We start from the raw sequence: 17,130 nt of genomic DNA, 5'->3' as shown, positions 1-17,130 counted from the left end.
TTCATTGAAGTTACCTCCATTAAAAAATCTAATATTTTCTATTAACAATAAAAAATATTATGCTGAAATATTATGTCTCCGGACAAAAATCAATATATATTTTTAAAATATTAACAATAGTAACTTTGATTGTATCTATGTTTTATTGATATTGTCACCATTCTAAATATAGGCCGTATTTTAGAGTACTCTCCTCCACTACAAGAAATCTCGTCCCGAGATTTAAGAGGTAGAGAAGGGGGGAGGTCTAGTTAGGAAATTCTAATGAATCTTCTCGGACTTGGTTGCTCTTCTCGAAGAGGTCGATCCATTACATTGACGTCTTTATTTCTCTGCTTCAGGTCATCGTGGTGAAGTCGTCCTTTTCTTTGGGAAATCCATCGTACTTACGAATAGGTAAGGGGCAACTCAGCTACGACAGAATGCTTATGAGGGAAACAATCTAGAGTTAACCCATGAATGAGCAATAGAGTATCTCTTGAGTTGAACCTATAAAATACATCGAGAGTAAGGTACGAAGGTACCATAAGAGGTTCCAAGCGGATAGATAGTTGCTCGAAGTCTGAACCAGAGTGAGAAAGGGGTTCAGAGCACCAAGAGTAAGCATTGCGTCTGATACCAGAATAGAGCACTAGGAAGGTGGCCCATGAATTAAATACAAAGCCAAGCGTGAGGAATAACCATTAGAAACAGGGTTGTACAGGAGAGTCGGGTTTCGAACCTGTGGAACTGTGGGTTATGGGCCCACCATGTGGGTTAGAAGTAGAAGGGCGGAGACATCTTGTGTGATCATGTAAGCAAGGCATGTCAGAGGATAGCCTGTCATTTATGTCGGCAACAACATCGATACCAAGGGCGAGGGACGAAGAGAACAATTTTCCTGCCCGTCGAAACGAGGCGGACCAATAGGCAAAGTTCTCGTCCATCAGTGGTTACCGGAATATCATCAACAATAGTAATAGGGTCTTGCTGACAGAATTGTACAACGAGGTGTTTACATAAGCAGGGAAATATTACTGCTTATATAATATAGATCACAAGAAGGTTTAAACAAACCAATGGAAAGGAAAAGGGGTTATCAGGTTTAAACAGAACAATGGAAGGGAAAATGTGTATACACACATATTTCGAGGGTATATCCTTCCCAAGGACAAGCAGCGCATGATATCCATGACAGGATAGAAAGTAGAAAACCATTTAGGTAAGGGGGAAGGAATCTCATGATATTACCCAACGGTGTTAGGATAAATGATAAAGAAAATTTAGCATTGTGATCCAAATGCTCTTATTGAAAATCGGATTACCACAGACATGCTTCAAGATAGCATCGACATGGTCTTCAAGCAAAGGTCAGACCTTGGATACAAGAAGGATCCATCAGGAACAACTTGTAGAATAAGTCTTACAATTTCCTCATGGAAGAATGGATAACCTTGCTAATAAGGAAACTATAACAGTAGGTCCTCCGGCCAGGTGTGCGGGGCATGACATCACCTTACCGGGTCATAAAGACTAGTGTTATAACTCTTGGAAAAATGTTCCAACCATCATATCTGACCGAGATTCAGATTTGATTGGTGTCAAATGACCTTAGACTCAAGATGCCTGAGAAGAAAAGGTGCAACACAAATTGACGAGATGACATTGTAAGATCCTCGGGAAATGAACTATGGAAGCGAGTTTCAAAACAAGAGTTCATCATTAAATCAAGGAAAGGGTGAGGAGGTGACTGATGGACTCAACGCCAATCCATTGAGAATTCCAAGAAGATGGATTTCCACAATCATGTGAACAAGGAGATAACATTTGTCAAATCAAATGGTGTAATGATGTATGCTCGAGGAAACAATACACAATTTAACATTGGTTGAAAGGTGCACCCGAAATATGGGCTTAGGTAGCATGGCCAATGTTAGAATGGTGATTTGATAACCAACGGTCTAAGAATGAAATATCGACCAATAACTTCAAAGCAGTAGGGTTGCTAGAAGTTTTGAATTCGCACATCATAGTTCAATTGTCGGTTTTCCGGTTAGAAACAACACAGCGACCAAGAGATGAATGTAGATGGCGAGAAGTATCACTATACCAATAATTCTTGATAGGTGGAGCAATCCTCGCATCATTCTTGATACAGAAGTCAATAATACTACAAGGTAGAACATAACCTAAGCCAGATAGCAAGGAAATCAAGGTACAACACAAAACATGAACAAGTTTGTGTTGGGGGAAGGAAAGAATGTTGTCGATGATAACACAAATCATTAAGGGGCAAGGATGGTATTTCTCATCACGGATTCGATTGATATCCTGGAAGAGCTCAGAATGTTGATGATGATCATGACACATTTGTCAAGAGGTTTCATGAAGATATAATCGCTCATCGACGACATCAAGCAAAAGGAAGGATGGAGCGAAAAGTTATTGCAACCACGGATACGACACAAACTCAGAATCAAGCTTGTTGTTTGATGTGAAACGGTAAGACAAGGAAGATCGACATAAGCTTAGCTCATCATCGAAAGTTGTGCTCTGGGAATAAGGACCAGGTAGCACAGCTTAAGCTTTAACATGACAAAGATGATGTAGCCAATGGGTTGGGAATGACATCAGCGAGTACAACTCGCAGGTAATAAGGATTACAAAGAGTAGTTGAACCGTAGAACAGACTCGATTCAGTTATCGGTGTTTCGAGTGAAAAACAACTCAAAACCCGAAGAAAATTGGAACCATCGAGAAATAATAGTTGATGAAGAACTCACAAGAAGTTATGTAGTTCGTTGATATTCTCGAGATACCAGAGTGTAATACTCGACGGTAGAGCAGAGTAGATGGTGGACACGTGAAATGATCTGCAGAAGACAAGTACTTCATCTTGTCTGAGAAATGAAATCAAGAAGAAAATATGGTCAGAACCATGGTTGCAAAAGACCAATTCCCATATATAAGATGAACTTATACCAAAGAGGGTTTAAGAGAAGCATCCATGACAACATCAGCATCGTGTCCATGGGCATGAACGCAAGGTTCAAGGTCGACTCCCACTCCTCCAATACACAACTTCTCATTTACTGCTCTCGGTTAAGAATGTTTAGAGTTTGAAAGTTTAACTGGCGGAATACCAGAACGTTATGACCCAAGAAGACTTTTGGGTTCACACAAATTAAGGAAGGTATATGTTCAACCCATCGGGGCATCTTAGAAACATATACCACAACTTCAGGAGTAATTCATACAAGCTCGAAAGCAGCACCTGGTTGAGAAAGCAGAGGATACAATTTAGCCAAGGCATTATGTATCCGAGGACGGCTTAGAAGATCACTGAATATGAAGGACGCTGTCAGATAAACTCCAACATAGTATCTAGCGGTCCATAACAGTGTTAATGTAAGTACCGGCACAATCAAAGGAAGAAACAATGCAAAGGCACTGGATTATAGAAACAACTGTCTAATTCAAAGTTCAGATGCAAAGGAATTTATGATTTCCAAATCAAGGGATCAGAAGCAAACGCTCAGATTAAGGATGGATAACTTGAGTAAGCTTAGGGGTACAAACGATGACAATTTGATTGGTCGAGATCTAGCTCATGTTAAAAATAACGTCTGAGCCGGAAGGATGAATTCTAGGATATGATTGAGGATTGCAAGCATTCACAACTTATTGAATCAATGGACTCCAAATGATAGTGACAAAGGATGCCAATAAGATTACTTATGGGATTAACCATAATGTAGCAAGCAAGAATTTCAAGGGCAATAAGCTGCTGAGGATTTCCGGAAGATTGAATAGTATTTCGAAGACCTTTATGAAATACAAGAATCAACTGGGGATGAATGGATACTCGATAAGTGCGAGAAATTATCCATAGGGGTATTCATGGGGCAAGAACTACAGGGCGATAAGCTCAAAGGATTCTCGGAATATCGGAGAGTAATTCAGGACATCTTGTAATAAGAAGAGCAACTAGGGATGACAATATGAACGACAGGTGTAAGTAGTTATCCAAAGGGAATTATCGATGGAAGTGAATTGCAAAAGCGATGGCACATAGCCTCGAGAGCACATCGTGGAGTATCTTCAGAATCTTCTGGTGCAGCAGGCGGTCATCGGTAACACGGGGCTCTCCGGGTGGAAGTGATCACGAGATCCTAATGTTAGAGTTAGCAAAATTCATTTAACCCAAATAGAAGAGAGATCAGAGTCCCAGAGTATAGACAAGGAGTAAAAGATCCTAATACAATCCAATGGCGACGTGGGCCCGTAAGGCACACAGCCATGTTAGTAGAAGTTTTGTAGTGTCTAGACTCAACTTCGGCCAAGGAGTGTAGAAGGGGGATTCCTACAGGCAGTCGGCTCTGATACCAACTTGTGACGCCCCCCATTTAATCGTACACTAATCATGCACGCAAACGTGTACGATCAAGATCAGGTACTCACGGGAAGATATCACAACACAACTCTAAAAGCATAAATAAGTCATACAAGCATCATATTACAAGCCAAGGGCCTCGAGGGCTCGAATACAAGTGCTCAGTCATAGACGAGTCAGCAGAAGCAACAATATCTGAGTACAAACATAAGTTAAACAAGTTTGCCTTAAGAAGGCTAGCACAAACTGGGATACAGATCGAAAGAGGCGCAGGCCTCCTGCCTGGGATCCTCCTAAACTACTCCTGGTCGTCGTCAGCGGCTTGCACATAGTAGGCACCTCCAGTGTAGTAAGAGTCATCATCGACGGTGGCGTCTGGCTCCTAGGCTCCGGCATCTGGTTGCGACAACTAGGTAGAAGGGAAAAGGGGAAAAGAAAGAGAAAAGCAACCATGAGTACTCATCCAAAGTACTCGCAAGCAAGGAGCTACACTACGTATGCATGGGTATATGTGTAAAAAGGCAATATCGATGGACTGAACTGCAGAATGCCAGAATAAGAGGGGGATAGCTAGTCCTATCGAAGACTACGCTTCTGGCAGCCTCCGTCTTGCAGCATGTAGAAGAGAGTAGATTGTAGTCCTCCAAGTAGCATCGCATAGCATAATCCTACCCGGCGTTCCTCCCCTCGTCGCCCTACGGAAAAGCGATCACCGGGTTATCTGTGGAACTTGTCTGTGTGTATTTTATTAAGTATCCAGTTCTAGTTGTCATAAGGTCAAGGTACAACTCCGGGTCGTCCTTTTACCGAGGGACACGGCTATTCGAATAGATAAACTTCCCTGCAGGGATGCACCACAAAACCCAACACGCTCGATCCCATTTGGCCGGACACACTTTCCTGGGCCATGCCCGACCTCGGAAGATCAACACGTCGTAGCCCCACCTAGGCACAACAGAGAGGTCAGCACGCCGGTCTAAATCCTATGCGCGCAGGGGTCTGGGCCCATCGCCCATTGCACACCTGCATGTTGCGAGGGCGGCCGAAAGCAGACCTAGCTTCCCTAATACAAGAGCAGGCATTTCAGTCCAATCCGGCGCGCGCGCTCCGTCGCTGACGTCAAGAAGGCTTCGGCTGATACCACGACGTCGAGTGCCCATAACTGTTCCCGCGTAGTTGGTTAGTGCGTATAGGCCAGTGGCCAAACTCAGATCAAATACCAAGATCTCGTTAAGCATGTTATTATGGAGTAACCGCGGACGCCGACCAGGGCCAGGCCCACCTCTCGCCTAGGTGGTCTCAACCTGCCCTGTCGCTCCGCCTCATAGTAACAATCAGGGGCCGTCGGGAACCCAGGCCCACCTCTACCGGGATGGAGCCACCTGTCCTTTCAGCCCCCACATCGGAATCACTTGCGGGTACTCAACGAGCCAACCCTACTTTAGTCACCATCTGTATAGTATGTAGGTATGTATTGTATATACCCGTGATCACCTCCCGAGTGATCACGGCCCGATAGTATAGCAAGGCAGACTGACAAGAATGTAGGGCCAATGATGATAAACTAGCATCCTATACTAAGCATTTAGGATTGCGGGTAAGGTATCAACAGATGTAGCAACAATGACAGGCTATGCATCAGAATAGGATTAATCGAAACAGTAACATGCTACACTACTCTAATGCAAGCAGTAGAGAGTAGAATAGGCGATATCTGGTTATCAAAGGGGGGGCTTGCCTGGTTGCTCTGGCAAGGCGAGGTCGTCAACACCGTAGTTGAACTGGAGGTCACCGACAGTTTCGGGGTCTATCGGAAAGAAGTAATGGAGAGGGAACACAATAATTAACCAAGCAATCAGAGCATCACAAAGCGTAACATGGCAATACGCAGTGCTAGGTGTGACCTAACGCGGTAGTAGGTGATACCGATGAAGGGGGGAAACATCCGGGAAAGTATCCCCGACGTTTTGGGTTTTTGGACAGATGAACCAAAGGTGAAATGTTGCAGGTTTGCTATGCTAGGGATGTGTGGCGGACGAACGGGCTGCGTATCCGGATTTGTCTCGTCGTTCTAAGCAACTTTCATGTACAAAGTATTTTCATTTGAGTTGCAGATTATTTTATATTAGTTTCCAAAGATTAAATTCATTTTCTAATTTATTTTAATTCGAACTTAATGTTAAATTGCTAGATGTACCCAGCACAGTGTACACAAAAATTGTACACTGGCTGACATGTGGGACCAGGGAGACCCAGTTGACTAGCCAAACTTTGACTGGTCAACAGGGGGTGGGGCCCATATGTCATAGGTTGTACCTAAACAATTAAGTAAAACTAACCTAATTAAATGGGTCCCACATGTCATCTACACATAGACTAATCTAGCCACTACTTAATCCCTAAAACTAATCTGGCACTAACCTAATTAGACCGGCCACGCTAGGTGGAGCTTGCCTGCTCCCGTCGCCTGCTCCCATCCGTGCTCCCAGCGAGTTATTTTCCATCTGACGGCTGCGCAACTTATCTCCACCCACGCCCCTTTTCCAGCGAAAGAAAACACGTTACAAAACTCGTATTCTCTGTCTGTTATCTTTCCGTAATACTTGGCACAGCTTATCTCCACCCACGTCTCTCTCTCTCTCTTTGTTATCTGTCCGTAATACCTGGCAAGACTCCCGCTGCACTAACCTGGAGGGAAAATGAGGCTGATCTCAATTTTTGCCGCCAACATACAGAACAAAGAGGTTTGGGCGCCAAACGAAAACACACAAACACGCAAATCTCACCATCGCCCACATCAATCAGGAACAAGATCCTTGGCAGAAGCACGTCAAACAAATTCAATATCAGGCAGAAGAAGGAAATTCACAAGGCTAAGGTGCATCAATCGGGCAGAAGCAAGGCGACCTAGGGGCTGAAGGAAAGGGGCATCTTGTTCTCCATGGCTTCTTCAAGCATCGTTCCTCGAATCCATGAGGACGGTGATGAATCTCAGGGACCAAAAGTATAGCCTTCAAGATCTCTTTTCGTTGTTCTTTTCCTTGTAGAATGTACTGATTAATTTTCCGTGCTGATAAACATCAAAAATGCCTTCACGATTGTAGATTGTTAATTCTTCCAAATGAAAACAAAATTGAAAATGTCGATCATGATCATAAAACATCTGTGTTTGCTTCGTATAGGATGATACAGCTTATGGATCGGTTATAATTATACTAGCCTTATGCCTGGTACATGAAGAAACTGCACATGTCAAAATAGATGCTTAATACTCAGTTAATACTCTAGTCAGCATATTCTAATTTATGACATGGGTAATCTCTTTTTAATCTGTGTTTCATAAATCCTGTCAAATTACGCATGGTAAGCACAATACAACATATGTGAAAATGTGCATTAACAAAATTGAATACTAATTCATACAGGATGTGCAAGAAAATGTTGCAACAAATTGTACTGACAACAGGTTACCAAAGATTGACATGACATTTTTATCGGAGGAGGAGGCCTACTCATTTTATAACAAATATGCAAAAGCTACTGGTTTTAGCATCCGAAGAGGGAGTCACCATAAAGTGAAGAATACTACTGTAATACAACAACGAACATTTACGTGCTCCCGTCAAGGTATGGGTTGTTTGTATTTTTGTTTTGGTTATACTACTATTACTTTTGGTTTCACTAAGATAATTACTTTAATTGACAGGATTCCGTGCTGAAGATAGCAGAGAGGATTCATTCAGTTATAGTAGGCCCGAAACACGATGTGGTTGTCAAGCCCATATGAAGATAAGTCTCAAAATGGATTATATTTTGTGTACGAATTTAAGGCAGCACATAACCATCCTCTTGCTACTGGAGACATGGCCCTATACTTAAGATCCCAAAGGAAAGTCACAGAAGCACAAATAGCAAACGCTGAAGTCGCAAAGTCTGTGGGCATTTCAAATAAAGCAACTATAGATCTTATGGCCAAAGAAGCATGTGGACTTCCAAATCTTGGGTTTGCACCCGAAGATATGGAAAATTGTTTGTACTCTAAGAGAACACTGCAAGCAAAGAAAGGAGACACAGGGGGGTGTTAGAATACATGGAGAAGAAGGTAAAAGAAGATGCCAATTTTTTCTATTCAATTCAAGTTGATGAGGATGATCTGATAACTAATATTTTCTGGGCTGATTCGAAAATGATATCAGACTATGCAATGTTTGGTGATGTTATATGCTTTGACACCACATATAGGAAACTAGATGATGGGCGCCCCTTTGGTTTGATTGTTGGGGTGAATAATCACAAGAAAACCATGGTCTTTGGTGCTACACTTCTCTATGATGAAACTGCTGAAAGTTTTGGTTGGCTTTTTAGAACATTTCTAACAGCTATGTCTGGGAAACATCCAAGGACTATTCTGACCGATGAAGATGCAGCAATGGCCAAGGCAATCAGTAAAGTCCTTCCTCAATCTCACCATAGACTTTGTGTGTGGCATATGAATCAAAATGCTTGCAAGCACCTTGCTGGGGTTGTTGAAGAATATAAGAAGTTCAATGCCGATTTGCAGCATTGTATCTATGATATTGAGGAAGAAGACAATTTTATAAATGAATGGAATAGAATGCTAGACAGGTATGGACTCCGTGACAATATGTGGTTGCAAAGGCTGTTTGAGAAAAGGGAGCAATGGGCACTAGTGTATGGCAGAAATACATCCTCAGCCCACATGAGCACTACCCAAAGAAGTGAAAGCATGAATAATGAACTAAAGCGGTACATTAGTATTAAATATGACATGCTTACATTTTTTGAGCATTTTGAGCGTCTAGTTGCGGATAAAAGATTTGTAGAGGTGAAGTGTGACTTAAAGGCGTCACAAACTACTCCCAAGTTGAAGGCGGAAGGTAGCTATAAGTTAAGGCAAGCCGCAACTACATATACTCCCGCAATATTCAAGATGTTTTAGGAGCAAGTGCTTCGGATCCTGAACTATGACACATTTCTTTGTGATTCAAGTGATAAAGAGAAGAAGGTTAACACAGTAAAATTTCATGGAACACAGCGCGAGCATGTTGTCAGTTTTTATCCAAATGAAGAAAAGGTCAATTGCAGTTGCAAGAAGTTTGAATTTGCTGGAATCCTCTGCTCTCATTGCTTAAAGATACTTGATATTAATAATATCAAGCATATCCCTGAAAAATATATACTGAAAAGATGGACAATTGATGTGAAAGTGCTAGAGATAACAAGCAATCGCAATCTGCATGAAGGTCTAAAAGCAAGAATGTCGAACTTTTATAAGGACTTGTGTAGAATGTTTATCCACATAGCTGCTCGCGCCGCAGAGTCCGATGAAACATATGATATGGCTGCTAAATGTGCAGAGCAGCTAGCACAAGATGTGGAGCAAAGCTTGAAAATTAGAGTTGATCCAGACCTAAATCCAGATTTGGGTGACTCCTCTGTTTCGCAAGGTATATAGTTATATACTATTACTACTAGTTGCATAGGGTATATTCAAAGACTTACATTTAACTATATGGTTGCAGGTCTGAACATCGACTCTACTAGAGTTTCAAAGCATAACGAGGGGCTTCACATGCCAAGAGGTATGAAGGTCAAAGAGAAGACTGTACGAGGATCAGCGAGACCCGTTGGTGGCTTGGAGAAAGCAAAAACAACGAAGAAAAAGAAGATAGATGATTCTTTACAACTACAACCTGAAATGCCTTCACAAATCAAATGCCTACATATAACCCAATCTTAATGGTATAAGAAGTCGAAGCTTTTTGACTTTATCTCCTTTTTAAACTTGAACCACACTAAGTTTTGCTGTTAATCTTCATAGGGTCAATTCAGAGAAAATATTGTACCAGGATCAGCAAGACCTGCTGATGCTTAGAGAAAGCAAGAACAAAGAAGAAAAAGAAGACAGTCAATTCTTTACAAGAAGGACCTGAAATGCCTTTGACAAACCAAATGCCTGTGTATTTACCACAGTACAATCCAACCCAAATGGTATAAGAAGTTTAATTATTAAACTATTTCTCATTATCAATCACCTGTGACCTAAGCTTTGCTATTTATCTGCATAGGTTCAACTGGGAGCTCCGCTAAGTCATGCTTACCCCTATTTAGCACATTACAACTCAAGTCTGCAACAATCCATTGGTCTGTCGACCCCTACAATGATGCCAGGACAAAATATATTATTCTTCCAACAACAGACTCCTACCAGTGGTACTTCTACCCCTATGATAATGGCAGGACAGAATCTACCATTCTTCCAACAGCAGACTCCTACCAGTGGTACTTCTACCCCTACGATGATGCCCGGACAGAATCTATCATTCTTTCAACAGCAGACTCCTACCAGTGGTACTTCTACCCCTATGATGATGCCCGGACAGAATCTATCATTCTTTCAACAGCAGACTCCTACCAGTGGTACTTCTACCCCTATGATGATGCCTGGACAGAATCTGTCATTTCTCCAGCAACAAAATCCTATCGTTGGTACCTCAACCCCGACGATGATCCCAAGACAAAATCTACAATTCTCCCAACAACAAAAGCCAGCTTAATCAATGTTATAGATTTTTATTTCATGTACTTCTGTGCAATTCTATTAGAACCTATGAGTATACGACCATGGATTGAAGGAGACTACCTATATCAATCAGCAATTGACTGAATAAGCAATTTGTGAATGTGATAAATATAAAAATAGTCTTATCTGTCTTGTATTAATAGGCTTGGTTAGCATCAGGTACAAACTGTACTATTACCAACATCATAGATTAGTTTGTCTAACCTGACAAACAGACCATTAGTCGATCACTATGGTAATGGAGCACCATTGTCACCTGGATGAGGATGAGCCAAACCAATGACTTTGCATGCATCGATCTAAGGAGTAGTTTGTTCACTTAGTTGAACCGTCTTTCTGGCATCATCCTGTATGCAAATATCACCATCAGTAGCTAATTAACTTTCAGTTTATTTTCAACCAGTAAACGACACCATCAGCATTTTGTGCAACGCAAGAGATTCCCATGTTCGAATCCACTGTGTTTGAACTATGTATTTTGTTGCCTCAAAAATTAAACATCTTTAAAAATATATATAATTGAGCACCTTCATTACGCAGCAAAACAATGATAGAAAGGAATTATCAACTAAAACTGAGCTAAATAGGTATCCAGGACATTTAGAAACTAATTTCGGTATATAATTTTGCACTCACATAATTTGAGCTTTTAACGAATCACTGTATGGAACAAATTAATTTGCAAGGCCCCGATGTGCATGTGTGCTTAATTGGTACTAGGTAGCTGTTGACTTGCTCGGATCTGAACTGAAGGGAAAAGAAACCAAGAGACATCTGTATTCTACACAAAACAGTAGAGAGGAGGATGGAAGGGAGCGAGGGTGAGTTGTCGTACTGACCATGGCGCTAGTAGGCTAGGTCGGCAGCCGCATGGCCGGTGTCGGGCCCACGAAGACCCGCTGGATGGTGGCCGCCCTCGTCGTTCGCCACGGCCTCTGCCCTGCCATCGCCCGTGGTCTTCAGTGGAGGCACAACAGCCACCACCACCTCCACTATCCCGACCCGAGCTCCACCATGGCTGCCCGCATCACAGGCAACTCCAAGACCTAGCCCTTGCACGAGGACGAATCAAGAGCGGGAGCCGGTCTTGCGGCGGGAGAAGCCGAAATCTGGGACGAGCACAGCGCCATGACTGTGGACTACGGTGAGACAAGGCAGTGGACGCCGACGGACCTCCCGCCGGAAGCCGCAACGACGCCTTGGGGAGGTAACCGATCCACTCGATGCCTCCACTCCCCACGGTCGACTGTCGGCAGGGAAAGAGATAGAGGAGCGAATACGTATTCGGGCAAACGGAAATACAGGAGCTTCGTGATTTCTTTTTTGCCAGAAAAGACGCATGGGGACGGAAAATAGCGCCAGCCGTTAGATGAAGAATTAGCGAAGGGGAGCAGGGATGGGAGCAGGCGACGAGAGCAGGCAAGCCCCGTCCGGCAGTAGGTAGCCAGCGATGCATGGCTGGGCATGCATGAATGGGAGTGCATAGTGGCTCAGCAAGCACCAGTAGCAATCAGTGATAGCAGTATGAGGCAGCAGCAGCGTTTGGAGCAGCTCAGCAGCGCGGTAGGAAGCAAGGCCGCAGTCGGCGGCGACAGCAGCACAAAGAGCAGTGCAGTAGCTAGCAGGGCAGGGGACACGACCCGGGCAGACGTCCGCGCGCGAGGAGCAAGCGGGCGTGGCCATGGGCAAGAGCAGGCGGCAGGAGCAACACGTTCACGACAGCAGTAGCAGAGCAACTGCAGGGCCGAGGGCGGCTGCGATGGCGCACCTGGGCACCGCTAGGGAGCGACGCGCACGGCGGGGCACGGACTAGCGTGGCTTGGCCACGTCCAGTGGCGAGGCACGGTCGGGGGGGTGGGAGCTCGTGATGAGCGCGGCCATGGCTTCGGTACGGACCAAGGCAAACTCAAGGTGATGGCTATGGCGGCGGGTCGAGGGGAAAAGTAGGGGAATCGGACGAGGGCCTCACCGTGATGCTCATGGACGAGGTTAGGAGGTCAGGGGAGCTCGGGAGGCGACAAATCTGACGACGAACAGCGGCGGCCGTGCCGGGGAAGACGGCTCGATCCATCCGTACGGTGCGGCTCTGGTTGAACGGATTCACGGGGATGATGGAGTCGATGACGAGGAAGTCCCTGGACGAACTCCCGGTCGCCGGGGAGGCCAGTAGACACGGGGACGGCGACGGCGCGTCGACGACAGCTTGGACACGAGGTTCATAGGAGAAGCGTGAGTGTGAGAGGGGAATCTCGGGGCTAGGGTTTGATCCGGGGGCTCGGGGTCGATCTTATCCAACTTGAGGAGCCTCGGGATGGCCAACAGTGCGACATCCATAGGATGGATGGCATGCGAGCACTGCCAGTGTCATGGCCTCCCTGTTCTGTTCAAGTGGTACGAGAAAAGCCCACTGGTGGGCTGGGCCTTCTATAGTACTACGCTTCTAGGTGAGCAGTGTTAGGCTTTAAATTTACTTCTCTTTTATTTACTTTATTTTTCTATTTAGTTTTTCTACACTACTTTGCAATAAGTAGAGCCACCAATGCATTTTGTAAAAGAAGAACTTGACAGATCAAATACTAGGCATTATTTAGAATTGCCACAAAAATGTTTGGTGAGGATTTGAATTCATTTGGATTTTGCATAAATGAAAAATGAGTTAATGAGTCTGCTTTGGTCACTGTTTTAATTGTTTTAGGGTAATTAAATACTTTATTAAATGTTGAATACTGTTTGTTGAATAGTTAGTGAATATCTGTAACCTTTTGAACATTTTTAATTCATTGTTTTATGAAACTATAATTTGACTTGTTATTTGAAGTTGTATAGTTGATCCAACGCGAGATTAGCAACAGAAACCGGGGTGACATGGCATTGTTAACATGGGATTACTGTAGCCTGATTATCCGGGCGTTACAGGATGGTTGCCTCCCTATCCTCATTTGATCTTGAGCCTTCTATGTCTTCACAAAGATCTGCATGCCACCATAGAGGTGCCTCCCGAGCCTTGTCCCAATGCGTTTGTCGAGCGTTGGTGGGCTCAAGAGTGGCTCACCTCGGGTGGCGTGGGCGGGCTGCCCCGGCAAGGGTCTTGCCGGGGCTGCTGAGGCTGCCCCGGCAAGGGTCCTTGCCGGGGGAACCTGCTACGCCTATCTGATCTTTGTGGCCTTGGTCCTTGTTGTCGCTTCGATTGTCCTTGTGGCTTCGGCTTCTCTCCGACTTCCCTTTCTTGCCATGTCTATGCGTGGCCGTGGCAGGAGGCTCTGACTGCCCGTGCACAAGTAAAGGGGTCAAAAGGAGAGCCCCTACTTTTGTACACCGACAGGAGCCCCCGGGTCTGGGCCACACATAAGCGCAGCACGTTGTTGGGCCAGGCCCAGAATGGTGCGCGGGCAGTTGGGGCAGATTTTTACCACAATCACTGTTCCGTCCGCTGCGCTACCCCACGACCCGTGTTGAACGCGTGACGTGGGGGTCGTGCGCGCGCATGATGTGGGCATGCTGGTGTCACCTTGTGGTGGACAGTAAAGAGGCGGCTTGCGTGTCTCTTCAAGACCGCAGGGCCGCCTCCCATTTACTGCCCTCGCTTGGGAACCGTCATTCCACGCATCCCACTGCGCTCGCCCCTTGCGCCATGTTCGCTGCATGCATAACATAGAGAGAATGACAGGCGCACGGGACGTGGGTAGTCGCGCGCGTGCGGGTTGTTTCCCATGCGCCTTCAATGGAGCGGGGAGGGCGGTCGACGGCCCGCTTGCTGTCACTTCAAGAAGCCGGATTGGCCGAGAGGGGGCGGCCGAGCCTCGCCCCCGCCCCTTTATAAAGAGGGGAGCGGGAGGAACGGTGCCCCTCAACCTTTCGCCATCTGCCTCTCCCCATTCCTGCTTCCTTTCTTCTTCTGCCATGGCGAGGGGGCGTGGCAACACTTCATCGGTGGCGGTGAGGGTTTTGGCCAGACAGCGCATCGCTCCTCCCCAAGAGCTCATAGCGGCGGAGCCGGTCGCTAGTGGAAGGGGGAGGGGGCGAGGTCGAGGCCGTCATGGTGCCCGAGGGAGAGGAGGACAGGGCGGCAGATCAGCCTCGCCTCCTCCATCAGCCCCTCCTCCGAATGAGGGCCATGCCGGGGACAACCCCTGTGAATTCTTTGTTAGGCTGCGCCATCCACCGCACCGTAGCCGTTGCCTCCCGACTCCATTTGCGCGGGAGATGGAGCTGGATCCGCCGCGGGCGCTACGGCTGCACATGAGGGGTTGTGGGAACAGTGGCACATGGGACGACCTCGAGTTCCCCGCCCCTCACGTCATGTATCTCCATCGAGGGTGGAAGACCTTCGCTCGCCTCCATAGCTTGACGGATGGGCTCGCTCTCCATTTCAAACTAATGGAGGGCGGCATCCTCTCCGTCCAGATCTTCGGGCACTTCAAGACCCGCGTGAGGTGCTGCGTAGAGAGCTCCTCCAATGATGAAGAGTCCTCCTCAAGCGAGAGAGCGAGGAAGACAACGGCAGCGACGACGAGGGCAGCGGGCGGCAGGATGACGGGTCCGACTAGGTGTCAGGCGTTGCTCCGGGCGGCACCGGCGACCCCATCATCCGTGTCGCCGGTTCCTTGAACTTCTCGGGGTCGTCTCCTTGGGCGGTTGGCGTAGGGAGGCTGCAGAAGAGGAAGAGGGCGGGCGGCAAGTCCGTCAAGTCGGAGTACACGGGCACCGACGCCTTCGTCGCGTGTTGACGTCCTGCCGCCTCGTCTTCGAGCTCTGCCTCCGGCGCCGCCATCACCATCCAGCCCTTGGACGGCCACCGAGATGTTCTCTTGGTGTATTCTGCCACTCGTAGCTCACCTAGGCGCCCCTTTTGCCCTTCTGCTTTCTTGTTCCATTTCCTAAGGAGAGGGACAAGAAAGGGATTACGGGCACCTTATATGTTTTTAGTCATGTAAGCCTTCGGGCCTTTGTTAACTTTAGAACTTGTAATCCCCTTGTTCATGTTTTTCATTTCGTATGAACTGTACCTGTACGGGATGTTTTTAATGAAAAAGGGATGTTTGCCGGGATTTTCGTTCGCGGGAGGAACCCACAACAAGGAATGAATCCTTGTTATCTTTAAGACAAACGTTTTCTCGCCCGGCAACAGGCCTTGCCGTTCTCCCACTTCGCTCGACCTTTCTCACGCTCTTAGCGGAGGCAGGGATGAGGTGGTCTTAGGCCCCTCGTTCCTCCTCTTTGCTGCCGCGGCTACAACCAAATCCAGACCCAGGGGATAATCCTTGGGTGCTGAAAAGGGGGAGCCCGGTAGCTCAGAGATAGACGGGGTTTCACGTATCCCAGTCCATAACGAAGTTCACGATAGAGGATAGAGAACTTATTTGGATCTGCAGCCCCTGGCAACCTTGGCTTGCCGTGGATGGATATTTGTCCTTGCGGCCCCCGGCAACCCTGGCTTGCCGGGGTCCGGACGCCGGTCCGTTCCCTTTCTTCCAGAATAGCTCGGCAAGAATACTTATGTGCCCTGCGAACCAAAGCAGACAGAGAAGAACAGAGAGACGCGCACTCAACCTCTAAGCTAGGGGTTAGCCGCTGCTAAGCACTATCAACCCTAACCAAGGAAGAGACTCAACCTAGCATGCATGCTATAACTTAGGGCGCCAGCGCTTCGTTTATTTATGCTCAGGGTCTGCGCCTGGCTTTGTACAAAGGGTTACATGCCTTGCCGGCAAGGCTTGTACAAAAGGGTGGCTTGCCGGGAGGCCCGGCAGCCACGCCTTATGGGTAAAACTTGTGAAGATGCTCGATGTTCTAGGAGTTGCTCACTGGAATGGCATCTTCGGTCTCCAGCCGGACTGCGCCGGGCCTGGTGACTCATGTTACCCGATAAGGGCCTTCCTACTTCGGCGTCAACTTGTTGGGATTCTTGGCCGACTGAACATGCCGAATAACAAGGTCGCCTTCCTCAAAGCTCCGGGCATGAACCTTGTGGCTATGGTAGCGGCGCAAGGCTTGGTGGTAGCGTGCTGCTCTCACAGCCGCCCGGAGATGATCTTCCTCAAGGACTTCAGCATTTGCTCTCTCCGCTTGGCCGTTGCTCCGTGGATGTGCCACGGAAGCAAAACAGACCCTACTGCCGAGGTCCTCAATGTATTGCATGAAGGCGTGGCTCGTG

At 46.6% G+C, this 17,130-nt stretch overlaps 1 long non-coding RNA gene across 1 annotated transcript; it reads right to left on the bottom strand.

Annotated features, from left to right (window-relative positions):
- Positions 1-7,132: 7,132 nt before the first annotated feature.
- LOC119323798 lies at positions 7,133-13,309 on the bottom strand. Its single transcript, XR_005156507.1, has 2 exons — positions 11,816-13,309; positions 7,133-11,323 (listed from the first exon to the last, which is right to left on the bottom strand). It is a non-coding gene; the product is annotated as an uncharacterized LOC119323798 (long non-coding RNA).
- Positions 13,310-17,130: the final 3,821 nt, after the last annotated feature.

The sequence above is a fragment of the Triticum dicoccoides genome, chromosome 6B, assembly GCF_002162155.2.
Source record: "Triticum dicoccoides isolate Atlit2015 ecotype Zavitan chromosome 6B, WEW_v2.0, whole genome shotgun sequence".
Lineage (NCBI taxonomy): Eukaryota > Viridiplantae > Streptophyta > Magnoliopsida > Poales > Poaceae > Triticum > Triticum dicoccoides.
The sequence above is the reverse complement of the archived record's forward strand: the minus strand, read 5'-3'. Positions and strand labels throughout refer to the sequence as shown.